This window comes from Nomia melanderi, chromosome 11 (assembly GCF_051020985.1).
Source record: "Nomia melanderi isolate GNS246 chromosome 11, iyNomMela1, whole genome shotgun sequence".
NCBI lineage: Eukaryota > Metazoa > Arthropoda > Insecta > Hymenoptera > Halictidae > Nomia > Nomia melanderi.
Genome location: NC_135009.1, coordinates 16006831 through 16020792, shown reverse-complemented (window position 1 = coordinate 16020792; position 13962 = coordinate 16006831). Strand labels below are relative to the sequence as shown.

The window sequence follows — 13962 nt, the reverse complement described above, 5'->3', positions numbered from 1 at the left end:
GATTCCAGGCTTTTATAATCCCTCCATCTTGCATGATAATTCACCCTTTGAAATCGAACATTGTTTCGCTAGATGTATCGTTCATTTTCTAATGAAATATCAATGGCAGGCTTGATAAGTAATATTAATATAAATGATGTAGTAATGAAGGGATAGAACGATTCTGTTTTAACGTTTCATGGATTACGTTAAATGGACTTTAATATTGTACGTGAAACAATCGTTTTATTATTGTTTCACGTTTATCTTGTCAAATATCACAGCATTAGGTAGCATCATCTATAATGTTAATTAACTGAATTGTAATTATTCGATTTGGCCGGGGTCACCGGTGACCCCATGGCATTCAAGGTGGTAAAAGTATTTTCTTAGAAAAATTGTACCATATGTGGTACATGAGAACGTGTTAATTGAAATAACGTAACCACCCTGCATATTGAAAGTATTCATAGTGTAAATGGATTTATGGTGTTAGTTCTGAAATTGGAGGATCTCAAAGCAATCACACTCCTAATATTAGTTTTTTCACAACTTATTAACCCCTTGGCCTATGATTTCTTTCTCAACTCTGATACGGCTACTTTGTCATTAATAATTTATTGGAAAAAGAGAAAAATTCTAAGCATACAGTATGCCTACATTTCCTTTTAAGTATAATAGTTGATTACAGGGTAATAGTATTTACTTTGAATTTGAATGAACCGAATAATATACATATATTTGTTGAATCAGGTTGAAAATGTTCACCACGACTCACTCGTTGTAGGACAAGGGGTTGATTACGTATAAATGACACGCGATAGAAGTAAAAATAAGAGAAATTACCTGCTTACTTGAAATAACCTAATAAATAGAGAGCACATCTTTACAGCGGCGCATATGCAGGTATTTTGCAAGTACAATCGAGCTATTTTCGTATTTCTTACGGATTTCTCTACAATCCGAAGTTTCCTGGGGAACTCCGGTATTCTCTTTCCATCGACTCTTTTCCGGAGCTCTCCCGTCCGCTCCAAACAGGACGAACGATCCCCGAGCACGCGAAATTATTCGAAAGGCAATTCTTTCGGTCGGACAATGTTGCTCTCACTCTGGCCCCTTTGTTTCCCGTTTTCTGAGCCGTGTCGGCGACAAACATTTCGCACGGCCGGGCCACGTCGATGCCTGAAACGGCGAGAAAGGGAAAACTGCGGAGAGGAAGGGAAACAGGGGGGGCGTAGGGGTCAGGGTGAGCGGGAAAGCGAGCAACGGGTCGCGAGACACGCGATAGCGTCGTTCGCTTACCTCCGAGAGCTCGTACCACGAAATCGAGTCGAAGTTTACGATAGGCGAACGTTTAACGCGGTCGCGTTACTCTTTCACAGTGCTAATTTCTTAGGCTTTTTCGTCTTAGCACCCTCGGGAGTTCGATCTTATGAGAATTGACTTGAATGGAATTGAAAGGTCGCTCAGAAGCTGACGCGGTTCAGCCGATTTCTTGATTTTTCCTGATTTTTCTAAATTCGAATGCAGTGAACAGTATTCCTTTCAGTTGTTCAAGGATTTACTCTGTTCGTCGTTTCCTCTAGATTAGGAAGCTTCCTTTATAGCTTCCGAATATGTGGTATAATCATATCAGAAACCAAGACATTGATTTTAATCTTTGTTCCCTGGATTTGAACGCATTGGCTTCCGAGAGGACTTTAACGATTAATTACGGAAAACGAGTGGAATTTTTATACCGGTAAGACGAGTAACAAGGAACAGGTTTATTCTGAAGCCTTTCCATTGCTCGAGTCATCGCTATTTTCATTTCGCCACTACGTCAGCCGCACTTTCCTCGTCTTATCTTTCTCCGAGATTCTATTTTTCTCTTCCTTTGTACGGCGACATTGTGCATTGATCGCTATACTTGCGAGTCTTTATTTACACTCTCTTTGTAAGGAAATAGGCTGTTGGCCGTGAATAAATAAGCAAATAAATTCGACGCTTTTGTCGGCGCGCGCTCGGTCCCCGTGCACGAAGTCCCCGCGCGTCGCGTCTCCGAAAGGAACTCGCGGGTTAATCGCGTCGAAGGGAGAAGCGATATTAAAATGATTAAACCGGTCGATGAATTTATTCCCGTGAATTACCCGCGGTGTAACGGAAACGATGAAAAGCATTGGGAAACGGGACAAAAGGCGGCACAAAAGTATATTTATTCGCTCGAACAACGCGAATCCTATTAATTTCGTCGCATAATGAATTATCGGGAGACCCAACGGTGGCGAGGAACGGATAAATCTGTTCTCGTGTCGTCAATTTATTGCGTCGTCCTCACACAGCGTTTCGTTTGCAATATTTCTTAGTCGACCCGTGTACGCTTCTCTTCCTCCTTAATCATTTACGGTCGAATGTCGACATAATTGAGATTGCGAGCTTCGACGTCTAAATTCGAGAACCGCGAATGAATAATTCAATTATCCCTAGTATTTAATATCTCTACGCATAACACAGTTTCTTCCCAATCATACAGAATTGACCAGAATTCGTTAATCAGCCTTCTTTTCATCGTTTCTTCCGTTACTCCGAACGATCTCGCAAATCTGTGAAGGCTAAGTTACTCTTAGCCCCAGGAATCGCGTGATTTCGCTTGTCGCGGTGTTCAGCGGCGGAGGTTGTTCGAAAAATGGAAGAACGCGGAGGAGAATTACCGGTACAGGCGAAAACGCCGCGAAACACCGCGTGGAACACGCGACACGACCGGTCGGAGGTTGAGCTTGTCATGGGAAAAAGGCGGGAACGCGAATTTCCGTGTCGGCGGAGTTTTCTCTCGTTCCGCTCTCTTTCTCTCTCCGTTCGGCGCGCGCCGATTAAATGCAGCACGAAATCTCGGTGTTCCGTTCGGTGTAAGTAAATCCTCGATAAGGCGGTGGCGCGATAAAACGGTCGCCGCGGCGAACGGATGAATGGGGGGAAAAGGCGGTCGAAAGTCGGCACGAAGTCATTAGTTACTTTACGAGCAATTTTATTCGGATCTCTTCTCGTCGCGACGCGAGTCCGACGAGGAGTTCACGAGATCGTAACGTCCTCGGTGATTGTCGGACGTATTTTTACGTCGACAGTTACCGGCGACGACGAGGTTTCCGATCGCGCGTCCACGGTTTTCGCGTGGTAGCATACGAACTCGCAACACTTGCGATTTTGCGCTGCAATTCTGCGGGACTCGCGCGGAGCACGTTAACATTTCAATTAGAAGGAACGCGAGTTCGTTTCGTTGAAGCTTGATAATTTCGAAATTTAATCCTTTACGGTCGAGAGGCGACTACCGCTCGATCGGACGTAGCGAAATTACGAAGTCTTGTAATATCGAGCTTCCTATAATGCATCGATACGTGAGATACTGAAAGGAAACAGCTTCGTTTCCAAGAATATCGTCTATATTAGAATACGTTGAATATTTCCAGTGACAAACTGTTATGTCGAAAACGTTAAAAGCATTCGAAAAATGGAATTAATCGGTCTCCGCTTAATCACTGCGTCCAATTCCAACGCCGAAACGAGTCTTTCGCGTCCCATAATTTCCGTATTTTATCGTTGAAAGAGTCACGCTCCCCCCGATATCTCGCGGACGAGACGCGGAGCGCAGACTTTCCTCGTCCCGCACGAAAATGGCACGCTTAAAGTAACAAAGTGCCGCCGAAACTCGGCGCCGCGGTTCTTTGGGGTCGTCCGTCGCTCGCGATTCAAAGATGTTCTCTTCCCCGGGCGCCTCGACCGGCGCCACGTCACGAGAAGCGAATTCATTTCCATTCCCTTTGCATCGCGTTAAACCCCTTCCGCTCGGCGTTTGATGAGCCAGGTGAAACCTGTTTTCCCTCGCGCACCCTCCCCGGGATACCGTGGATATTTCATAAAGGAGCGGGCCAGGGACGGCGAGGCCGGTGAGGGGGGTGGTAGTCTCGTTTCCCTCGAAACAAAGGAACTCGGTTGCGAGTGTTTTACGAGCCGGGAAACTAATTTCTGTATTATCGATTGTACAAAGCCGCTCGTAGCGAACGAAGCGTTCTTTATCCAATCGCCTCGCGATTTATCCCGCGAGCTCGAGGGTGTTGCTTCGACGATGAAAGCCGACAGGAGAATCGGAAAAGGAGAGGCGAACCGAAGATCATTGTCCTTTCCAATAAACGATCGAGCTGCGAATAATATTCTCGCGACAGAGACGTCGCCTCCGAGGAGCACGGATTTCGCTCCGGCTCGAGGCATTTGTCTTTAAATTCGATTTCCCCGGGAGACCGTTCGCCGTGAATCCTTGGAATATCTTTCAAATTCGAGGCGGGGAGCTCCGAATGAAATCTCGAGTCGACTCACGTTAAACGCGAGACGACTGGGTCGGTAGACGCTCGCTCGACTCGCGAGACACGCCTACGCTGTACGCGCGACGAGGAACTATTCGGGGAATGCGTGCTCCCGGCGTAACTCGATGCTTTTCACCCTCGATTGGGATCTCGGCCGCGGCTGTACAACCCTTAAGCATGCACACGTAATTTCTCGTGGACATCCGGCGAGGTGCTCGCCCCGTAAGATCCCTCCGCCTGATAATCGGAACGACCCCGATGAAGCGTGCGAATCGGGTCTAAATAAAGATCACTCTACGCGAATTCCGTCCCAATTTTTCGCCGTGCCTACGCTCCCCTCCGCCCGCGGTCATTTAGATGCTCGATAAGAGCGACCGGGGCACGACTCGAGCGGGAAATAAAAGGGCGAGGGAGGTCTGGGTCGCGAACGAAATCGAAATCGTGTCCCTCGAGAAGGAGTCTAGAGGCGGCCTACCTCGGCGAGCGTGGCTCGCCGAGGATCTTACGAGGAGAGGGCCAAACATAAAAATTTCCTTTTGAATGGAACCCTATGCATGCTATAGTACGTATCTGCAAATGAGAAAGCTTCATGACTCTTTTGACAATGGTCCCCCGTTTCCGAGGGAAACGAGTTTCGAGTTTATACGTTAACTATTACTACTACGATAAGGGGTCGTAGCAGCGGTGGTAGATTTGAGACTGATAGAATTGTATACCGTGCAATTACGTTAGATCAGGCTATAATGTGGATTAACGCTGTGCGAGATATCCGAATGAAACGTTGATAGGCGATAGTCGAACGATAGAGTTTTATTTCGAAGTTGCTTATAGGAGAATTATTCCAGAGAATAAGCGACTCGTCTTTTACGAGGTCGCGATGGTGGCTTCGACTTTCCGCTTTTTCTGGCCCAAGTTTCGCCGTGTTCACTGCTCTCCGGCGCTCCGTGAGGCATAAAGCGCGATTCTCGCTATTGTCAGTCGATGTCTGATTGGATCAGAGGGTTAGGACTAACGCTGCACGCGTCGACACGGAGAATACAGAGTGTCGGGAAAGAATGAGTATCGTTGCTCGCAGCAAGCCTCTTCTGCACGTCGATCAGAAATTTTCTACGATCGTTGAAGTAATATTAATCCATGAATTACTCGACAATGTAAGGAAGGCTCTAGCAGTTTCAATAGAGATCCTCGAGCAAGTCGAAGTCGAGAAATCGATCGCGAGACGAATAAGCGTGCAAAATGATCCACGATCAATACGCTAATCGTCGACTCGTTTCCCGAGCAAGGTGAATCGCGATTCGATGCTTTTGATAAGCGTCCGCTTGAATATGCTCCCCGGCCCATGAAAAACAAATCGAAAAAGCGACAGCGCCGATGAAACCGCAAACCGGAAAATGGCCGCGAGGGGAACACTTATCGGAATTTCAATGAAAGTTTCATCGATCGCGGCGGAGACCTGTCGGGTAGCGTACTTCGATTCCACCCGTTGCGAATAGACATCCGTTGACAAAGCCGCCGCGAATCTATACAATCACCATCGGGCACATGTAAGGCTGCGACGGAGGCGGCCGCCCGCGCATTGTCATCAACCCCTCGCGTGCGAGCCCTGCGTTTCCGGGTTACGCGACCGGGATTCGCAACCGTTTGATTATTCGCGCAGAACAATTCCCCCCGACGTGTGCCAAAAATGCGTGCCGTTGCAGCGTGCCAAGCGTTCCGGCGGGATTGGATTAGCCCTTTGCGGGCGAGCGTTCTGCAAAGAATACGGAGCCTTCCGCAGATTCCACCAATTTTGGTATCGGACGCTTGGAAACTAGAGCATAAGGAAACTATGTATCCGCAGTTAAATCGTTTATTTGCAACTCGGTACAAACACGAACGTTTGATCTCAAAAATGGTGAAAAATAGAGCTTTACTCTTACCAATCGTCTGCAGGCGATTCCTTCGGAAAATCGTTTTCGAGTGTTACTCTCGTTTCTCCGGAATACGCGACGAGTACCGAGCAACAAGTAATTGCAGAAGTATACTTATGTGATTTTTAAACATTCAGAAGGGAGTGTTCTCCGTGTTTCTACCGCGAGAGAGGTGATATATCAGTCGCGAAACGACGGTAGTCCCGATTGTTTCCTCGAGCGGAGAATAAATTCGGGAATTTTATTCGACGCGCGCTCCTCGAGGAGTCTCGCGCCAACTCGACCGGTCGCATTCGGCGGATCGATGATGGGGTGGCTCGACATCGTTAGGAAAGATTTAATTAACGAGGCTGGGAGGGGAGCGAGGGAGGCGCAGGACGCGTGCATAATTAAAGAAAGTTTCCTGCGTCGTCGTATAGGGGCGACCGTGTCGCCGCGGAACGGGCGTGCAACGATTGTTGGCGTCTTCCCGGTCCGCCCGGAACGGGTCTCGGGATCACGGAACTTCGCCCGTTTTATCGCGTGTTACGATAATTGAGTTGTTCTCGGATCAAAGTAACTAACTCCATCTTTTCGTGGACATAATTCCATTGAATTTACTTGCCTCGCGTTCCGCGAGTTTAATCGTTTTGGCGAATTAGCCGCTCGATTATCCGTCGAACGTTACGGTCCGCGAGAGACAGAGTAGCTGTGTCGCGTGTTTTCGCGATAAGATTGTTCCAAGTTTTTCGTTAAGGATGTTCAACGTTTCCCGATGAAATATGGGGAAGATTCTTGTGAGTCCGACAAATGAGAAAGCTTTATGATTTTCCTATATCGAATTGACTGGCGAGTGCGAAGTGTTAATGGAGACACAGGAATATAATCGAAATCGATGCTCGGTCCTAGATCGAGTCGAATTGCACTCGATAAGAGAGGCGCGCCACGCAAATCCCTCTCGACATCGCGATACCCTGGTCCATTTGACACGGGTAATTAGCGATGTTAACTTACTTGCTCCCGATCCGCATTAATCCGTTAGAGTAGCGGCCGCGGGCTCGTAAAATCGACTGGGCGCCGCGGTCCGCACGTTTCGCGCGTCGCGAGGAATCGATGGATATACGAGGCCGATAAGAACGCGAAATCTCGGCCACCGCTGCGTGGGAGACCGTTTCGACCCACGTTGCGGATGATGTTGACAGTATGCATGAAGTTTGACGCGGAATTTCTTTGGAAATCCTGGAGAACCCGGTTTTCCCGGGGCAAACCGGGTGAAACTGATCGTAAAGCGAAGGTTAATCGGCGAAAAGCGGAATCCGGTCGTTCATTGGCAATTGAAACGTAACGGTGAACTGAACCACGCATTTCTTCCCGTAATCGTCCATTGTTGCTCACGCGCATCGGGGACCGTGGTAATTGCAGCGAGTCGCGATTAACCGGGTTGTTATTGCATAAATGCGATTCCTTCAGATCGGTTCAACTTAGTTCAATCCAGCGTTTCCATGGTTCCCGTGCGCTCCCTCGGAAGTACGCGTTGACACGCGTTCCCGTCGATTCCGCGTGCCTCTCCTAAATCCAGGAACTGCGCAGGTGTGCGCGAATTAATTCGATTCGAGGTTCCATCTAGATCCACTCATTCCGCGCGAGTATCGCGTTACGAGCGAAAAATTCCATCTGAACCACTCGCGATTTCGAAATCAGCGAAAGTGTTCGATACCCGCGTAGGAAGTACAGCGAAAAAGGAAATATATCAAAAGAAAACGCGACAGGGTACAATAAAGCAACAGTCAGCACAACTATGCTGTCTCTCCGCGTTTCCTCGTCGAAAACAAGACGCGTTCCAGCAATGAACAACTGTTCCCACGAGTTTCACCCATTAATTTCCGCGCGTCTCACACTGATCACAAGCAACACCATCGCGATGCATTCGCTAATCCAGAGAAAAACAGAAATCAGAGGGAGGCAGCCGAAGATCAATGAAACAACACGGTACCAACGGCACGCGATCAGCAGGCAGAGATTAATTAGTAAATGAATCGGGCGGAAACTGCGAAAAGACAGTGCATCCGGCACACGCATGCATGAATCGCGGGAAACCACTGTGCTTGTGTACGTGAACAAGGAATCAGAATCTTTCGACCAATAACGTGCAGTTCCCCGAATACGAAAGGGTTTCGCGTACGAGGGAAAACAGGGAGGGAAGGAAAATGAAAAATCGAAGAACGGGGTTAAAGGTAGGAGGGCAGGGAGCGGGCGAGCTGCTCGCAGGGAAGCCAGGTGGCACGTACAGGTCGAAAACGTAGGCGAGAGCCAGGGCTGAGCGACCGAGCGATGGAGAAGGAGCGTCGGCGGGTTGGCTGGAGGCCCGGAGAAAGAGAGGGAGGCAGATAGCAGGGGTGGTTATATATAGAAGCGTGCCCCGGGCATCGATCGACGGAGCCTGGGAGTCCAGATTCGACACTGTTCCCCCGTACAGCCTCCGTCTGAATCCCGAGCTTACGATCCACGCGTCCTTCCGGTGCTGTTCGCCTGCGTTCGCCGTTTACGCCACTCGTAGCTGTTCACCTCGCTCGCCCCGCCGTTCCCGAACGAATCTCTCCATCGATTCCGATCAACGGCGATCCATCGTTCCCATTTTTCATTCCGCTCGACCGGAATGTTTGGGAATACCGTGCGACACCGCGCGGCTGTGTTCTCGCGTACCCAGCAGATGCTAGGATCACTCGATCGCTGGGTTGAGGGATTCGGCTGATCGATCAGTCTCCATTCCTTCTCGTTTTCTGTTGGTTTCACTTTTATTTTCGGATATTTTCACTGTTCGTCGATACGTTTACATGTTCTATACTCGAAAGTATAGAACTATGAACTAGAAAGATATTCTATGTCGTTTAGTAAAGTTGTTTAACTATAAGCAAGGGTGCGATCCGGTTCGATACTCGCGAGCCCGATCTCCGTCCCCGCGTTTCATATTTTTCGGAAAATCTCTTTCATCGTTTGCGGTGCTGGTCAGCGTGAAAAATGAATGGCAGGGGAATCCTGTCGGATTTCGTATTCGGGTTTGCCAGATCCACCGGGTTCACTCGAGTTCCCCTTTTTTGCGGGACAATGTCGGGGAACCTGTGTCTCTGGGACGTCCGCGTTCCCGAAATTCCAAAGAGCGTGCGAATTAATCGATCGAAATGGAAATTTGACGACTCGCTCGGTCGGGTCTCCGCAGAGATTTTTCGAGCGTTCGGTAAGGAGAATTCCATCCGTGAGATACATGCATAAAACCGTGGTAATTCGAACGAGTATTACTCATGCGGGAAAATTGTTTGAAAACACAGGGAATCGAATATTAAGCGACGCTCGGCGGAACTGGATAGAGGATTCCAATGTGTTCTATAGCTCGAGCGGTTTCCCTCGATCGTCGCCGTCGATAAAGAGAGCGACGCTCGGAAGTCGGAACTAGAGTCGTCGGTCGCGCGGCTGTTTCACGTGTCGTTGGGGTCAGAATTTCCGCGTTATTTCACGGAACGGGAGCGAGCGAGCGAGCGGTCGGGAAGAGATTGCGATCGCCTCGCGTAGCTCGGTACCGGGAGCAATCGAGGGAAGAGCAACGACACGGCTGCGCCTGAAGCAATCGGAGGTGGCCTCCCCCCGTCACCCCCGCGATCGCAGGAGTCTGCGACTTGTTGCATTCCCCGGAAACCGTGCCGGATTGTACGCTCTGTTTGCCCGAACCCCGCCACCGCCGCTACTTCGCCCCGGATATATTGATTCCTGCATTGATTCGTCCGCTCGTGTGTTTACCTTGCAACAAGGTTCAGCCCGTCCTCGCGGCGGTGCCAAGATATTAATATTGTATTTCCAGCGACACGAAACACGCTCGCCGCACGATAATCGTCCCGGAGTTTCGTCTGCTGGCCGAAGGTTAATGATTTCTAAGGATGATCGGGCAAAAGTGGCCACCGTCGACGGCAGTTCTGTTATCTTGGGGTATTCGGCATCGAACGTTGGATTCGATGCTTCCGAGAGGTTGATCGTTTGTTGGAGCACGATACCGCTCCTCTTTGCTCGACTTTTTTATTCGAGCGATCTCAACGACAGTGATGAATCTTATTACCGTCGTTTTCCGGGGGTGGTCGCTTCGAAGGAAAACGCAGCAAAGAGCTCTTTTCCCGTGCCCCGAGCACTCGCCCGAGGACGCCTCCTTTTTATCTTTCGCTCGACGCTGGAACTCGGGCTCCAACTTATAAATTAGTCTCTCATTGAACACCGTCGTCGAGAGACCGAGATCCTTTGACGTACACGCGTTGCAATATTCCGTGTTTATCGATGTATCTTGCTCGGTAACTTCCATCGAGTTAGGTACACGCCGGAACAAAGTGTTCTTCCCGTGGAACGCTCGAAATCTTGGGATAACCTCTCGGGGAAACATCCATCCGTGGTTCTTTACTCCACGCAATGTAAACTTGTACTATTACAAGCGGCAAACTCGACATTTATACAACACAGTTCTCAACTGTCGCCTTACAAATTGTTGGATGGTTCTCGTAGTCACCGATGAAATGCCGACTCAACCACGCATATAATTATCTCCAGCTTCTCTTTCCCACCGATGACAAACGAAAGAAAAACGTGTAATCAAGGAATCGTAGAATCGATCGATTCCCCTGTCCCCGGAAGAATCACCGCGCCCGTTAGCGCGCGTAGCCCAAGATTGGCATTCGGTTACCGTGTATAATTAAGAAAAATCAATAACCCAACCTGCCGGGCTCGTTTCGCCCGGGACCTAGGGGCAGGGCAAGCTTCAATTTCCGGGGACGAAATTTTTCCTGCGATTGTTTGTTTAATTAATTCGGGCTTATCGCCTGATCCCCGTCCGGCCACCCGTCGATTTTCCTGGGTCGGGGGGTGAGGACCGGCCGAATACGCGCCGCCGCCGGCGCTCTCCGCGCCCTTTGTTCCCGTCGTGACGTGTCTTTTGTCGCGCGGTCATCGTAATCGAATCGGCCGGCAATTTCGCTCAGGACGCACGCGATCCGGCGCGCTCAGGCCTATTTCGTGCGAGGAGCGCGCGCGTCAAAGGTTTCATTACCGCGTGCCCGCCTCCGCCGCGCAAACACCGTTTTCGTTCGACTCCATTAGGCTCGCCGAATTTAACGCTGTCCCCGCACAAAGCTGTCTCCGAGTTCCCGAGTCTCCCTTTCCCTTTGCTCGGAGGAGAGAGAGAGAGAGAGAGAGAGAGAGAGGCTCGCAGCTTCCGGCTGCGTCTGTGGGCGCAACACGCGTCTACCGCGGGGGCGTTACCGAACCGAAGTCTAATGCGACCTTTACGCGTAACCATCCCAGTTTCTTGCGAATCTGTATTTCCCCTGGTATCCCACCTAGCCGTTCCAATGAGATCGAGTTCGCGGAACCGTGCTCTCGCTTAATCGGTCGACTAAGAAACATCGCTCGCGACGATACGTAACGTTTGCCGGGTCTACAAGCAGCTCGCGTTACGAAGCAAGTCTTCGTAATTGGATTGGAACGCTAACGTCGAGACGACGATTGAACGTTTAACTCGTCGTGCATCGAGGGTTCTTTAATGCTGGAGCTATAGCACCAGTTAGAACGACTGGTTTCGGTTTTCTTGATTAACAGTTATCGTCTTAGAAGCATTGGATATTGGAAGTGATCTTGGAAGTAGATAAAAATCTACTGTTATCATTTTTATAGTTATATGCTAATCGTATTGACCCTTTGCACTCGAGAATAGTTTCCTCAATAAATACTCATTATTTTCTAAGATATCAATGATACTTTTTACAAGTGACACGAAGAAATACCTTGTATAAATTCAGTGACAGAACTATTTCATTTCGATGTTCCATGTGTTGACACATTATATAAAGTTTAACACTGAATCTGAAATTTTATCATTTCGTTGGTTCGAATCCAGTGGCGACTGAAAGGCGCCTCTCTAGTGTTGGACCGAATTCATTTTTTCGAATTAATGAATCTCACGTTATGATTCGAAAGAATAACAATACTCGTGCCAGTTCACATGGAAAACACGTAAGTCGTACAACGGCTGCGAAGTATTTTAATTCGAAACGTAGGACAGGGGATCCTCTCGAGCAAGAGATTTCGGGTATTCCGGAGGAGAAAAAGCCATTCGTTCGTCCTGCTGCCCCTCCGCGCCTCGCTCGAGTTCATTATGTCTCGCAGGGACACGATATTAATTAAATGTCGCGTCTATTGCTCAAAGCGGATTCCATCTACCGGTATCCACTGCGTTCACAGGGGGACGGCTCAACCCTCGCGATCCTTTTGACGACATCGCTGCTCGGTTTCGCGTGTGGCGGCACACGTGCCGTTGAAATGTGGTCGCGAGACCGTTCGACGCGCGAGCGCAACCGAAACCAACCCTCCCCGTCTGCCCGATTCCATTCGGTTCCTCTTCTTTGCGCGTGCAACCCTTTCGACGAACCGCACACCGCCGATTCAGAGAACGCGGAGCTCAGCCGCGTGTTTCCCGATTCATCGTCGAACGAACGTCGACCGCGACTCGTCCATTTACGCGACGACGTCCGCACAATGCGCAAAATGCTAATTTGCAGATGAGAAACTGAAGTACAGCGGACCTTTGCAGCTTTTCGTTGTCGACGCGGAGGGTTGTAGAAATCGACAGTTCTCCTCTCGAATCGGTAATAGCTTTATCACAGGGAATAAATCTTCCCAACGAATAGCAGAGGAAGCACTGCACTTATATATCTCATATATTTCCCCGCGACGCGCGCTTTTCGAGGAATGTTGCGCTATCGGATTCCCGATAAATGCATCTACGAAAGCTAGGGGAAGGCAGCGCGCACGGTGCTCGCGTGATATTACTTTTATCGGTTCGTCGCGAGATAATAAATATCGGGGGAGGCGGATGCCTGTGGTATTTAACGGGAGGAATGCTCGCCGAGGAATCTCTCCGGCCGCGACTTCGATTTCCCTCGATTCTTCCGAGGAGAATGGCTCGCGCCGCTTTTATATTCAGTCCGGCGCGCGCGGCAGCATCCGGCGACGACGTCGGCCGGCGCCGTGCCCGGCGCGCCGGGAATTTCGGCAGTGAGAAATATTCGATCGCGACTGGCTGTCGCGTAATATGTTTTCTCTTCCCTCTATTCCTTCGACCGAATGATCCGGATTTCGACGCCGTTTGCGAGGATCACGGTGCCGGGGTTGTACCCTCGAGGGGAAATCTATTTTTATTGGTCCCGCCCTTCGAGGGTGGTTCCGAAATGTCTTATAAGTAATTACTCGATGACAGCTGGCAAACGGAAATTCAAAAGATTATGAAACTTTGTGTGTAAGTCGAGCCTAATGCATTGTAATGTTATTTTTCTTGTCGAATTTCACTTTGAAAGGGTGAAACAATCCCTCAAAAACTAAGAGATAGCGAAACAGAGTTTCATCGAAGTACATTGTTCTTCGCGTCTATAAATTGCAAAGTATAATTCTCGAAGAAGAGTTGATCCCGAGGATATAATAAATTTGAACTTTCGAACTATCGAGTAACTAACCGAAACCTATCGAAACGTGTTTTCAATCGCGAGAGCGATGAATATTTGTAAACGCGTTTCACAGTGGACGCGCAAACGTTATGGAAACCCTTCGGGACACAAAGGGTTGGGATGCCTGGCGGTTTCATAAGGAAGGCTAATATCTAATCGATATTACGTAACCCCTGCCAGCTTTTTAATATTATACCAGGAAGAACGCGCGTTCAGGTATATTATGTGCAC

General features: G+C 49.1%; 1 protein-coding gene across 5 annotated transcripts in view; it reads left to right on the top strand.

The window, feature by feature from the left end:
• cac (calcium voltage-gated channel subunit cacophony) overlaps nucleotides 1–13962 on the top strand; it is a 179534-nt gene that overhangs the window by 1304 nt on the left and 164268 nt on the right. The gene's annotated exons all lie outside the window — the stretch shown is intronic.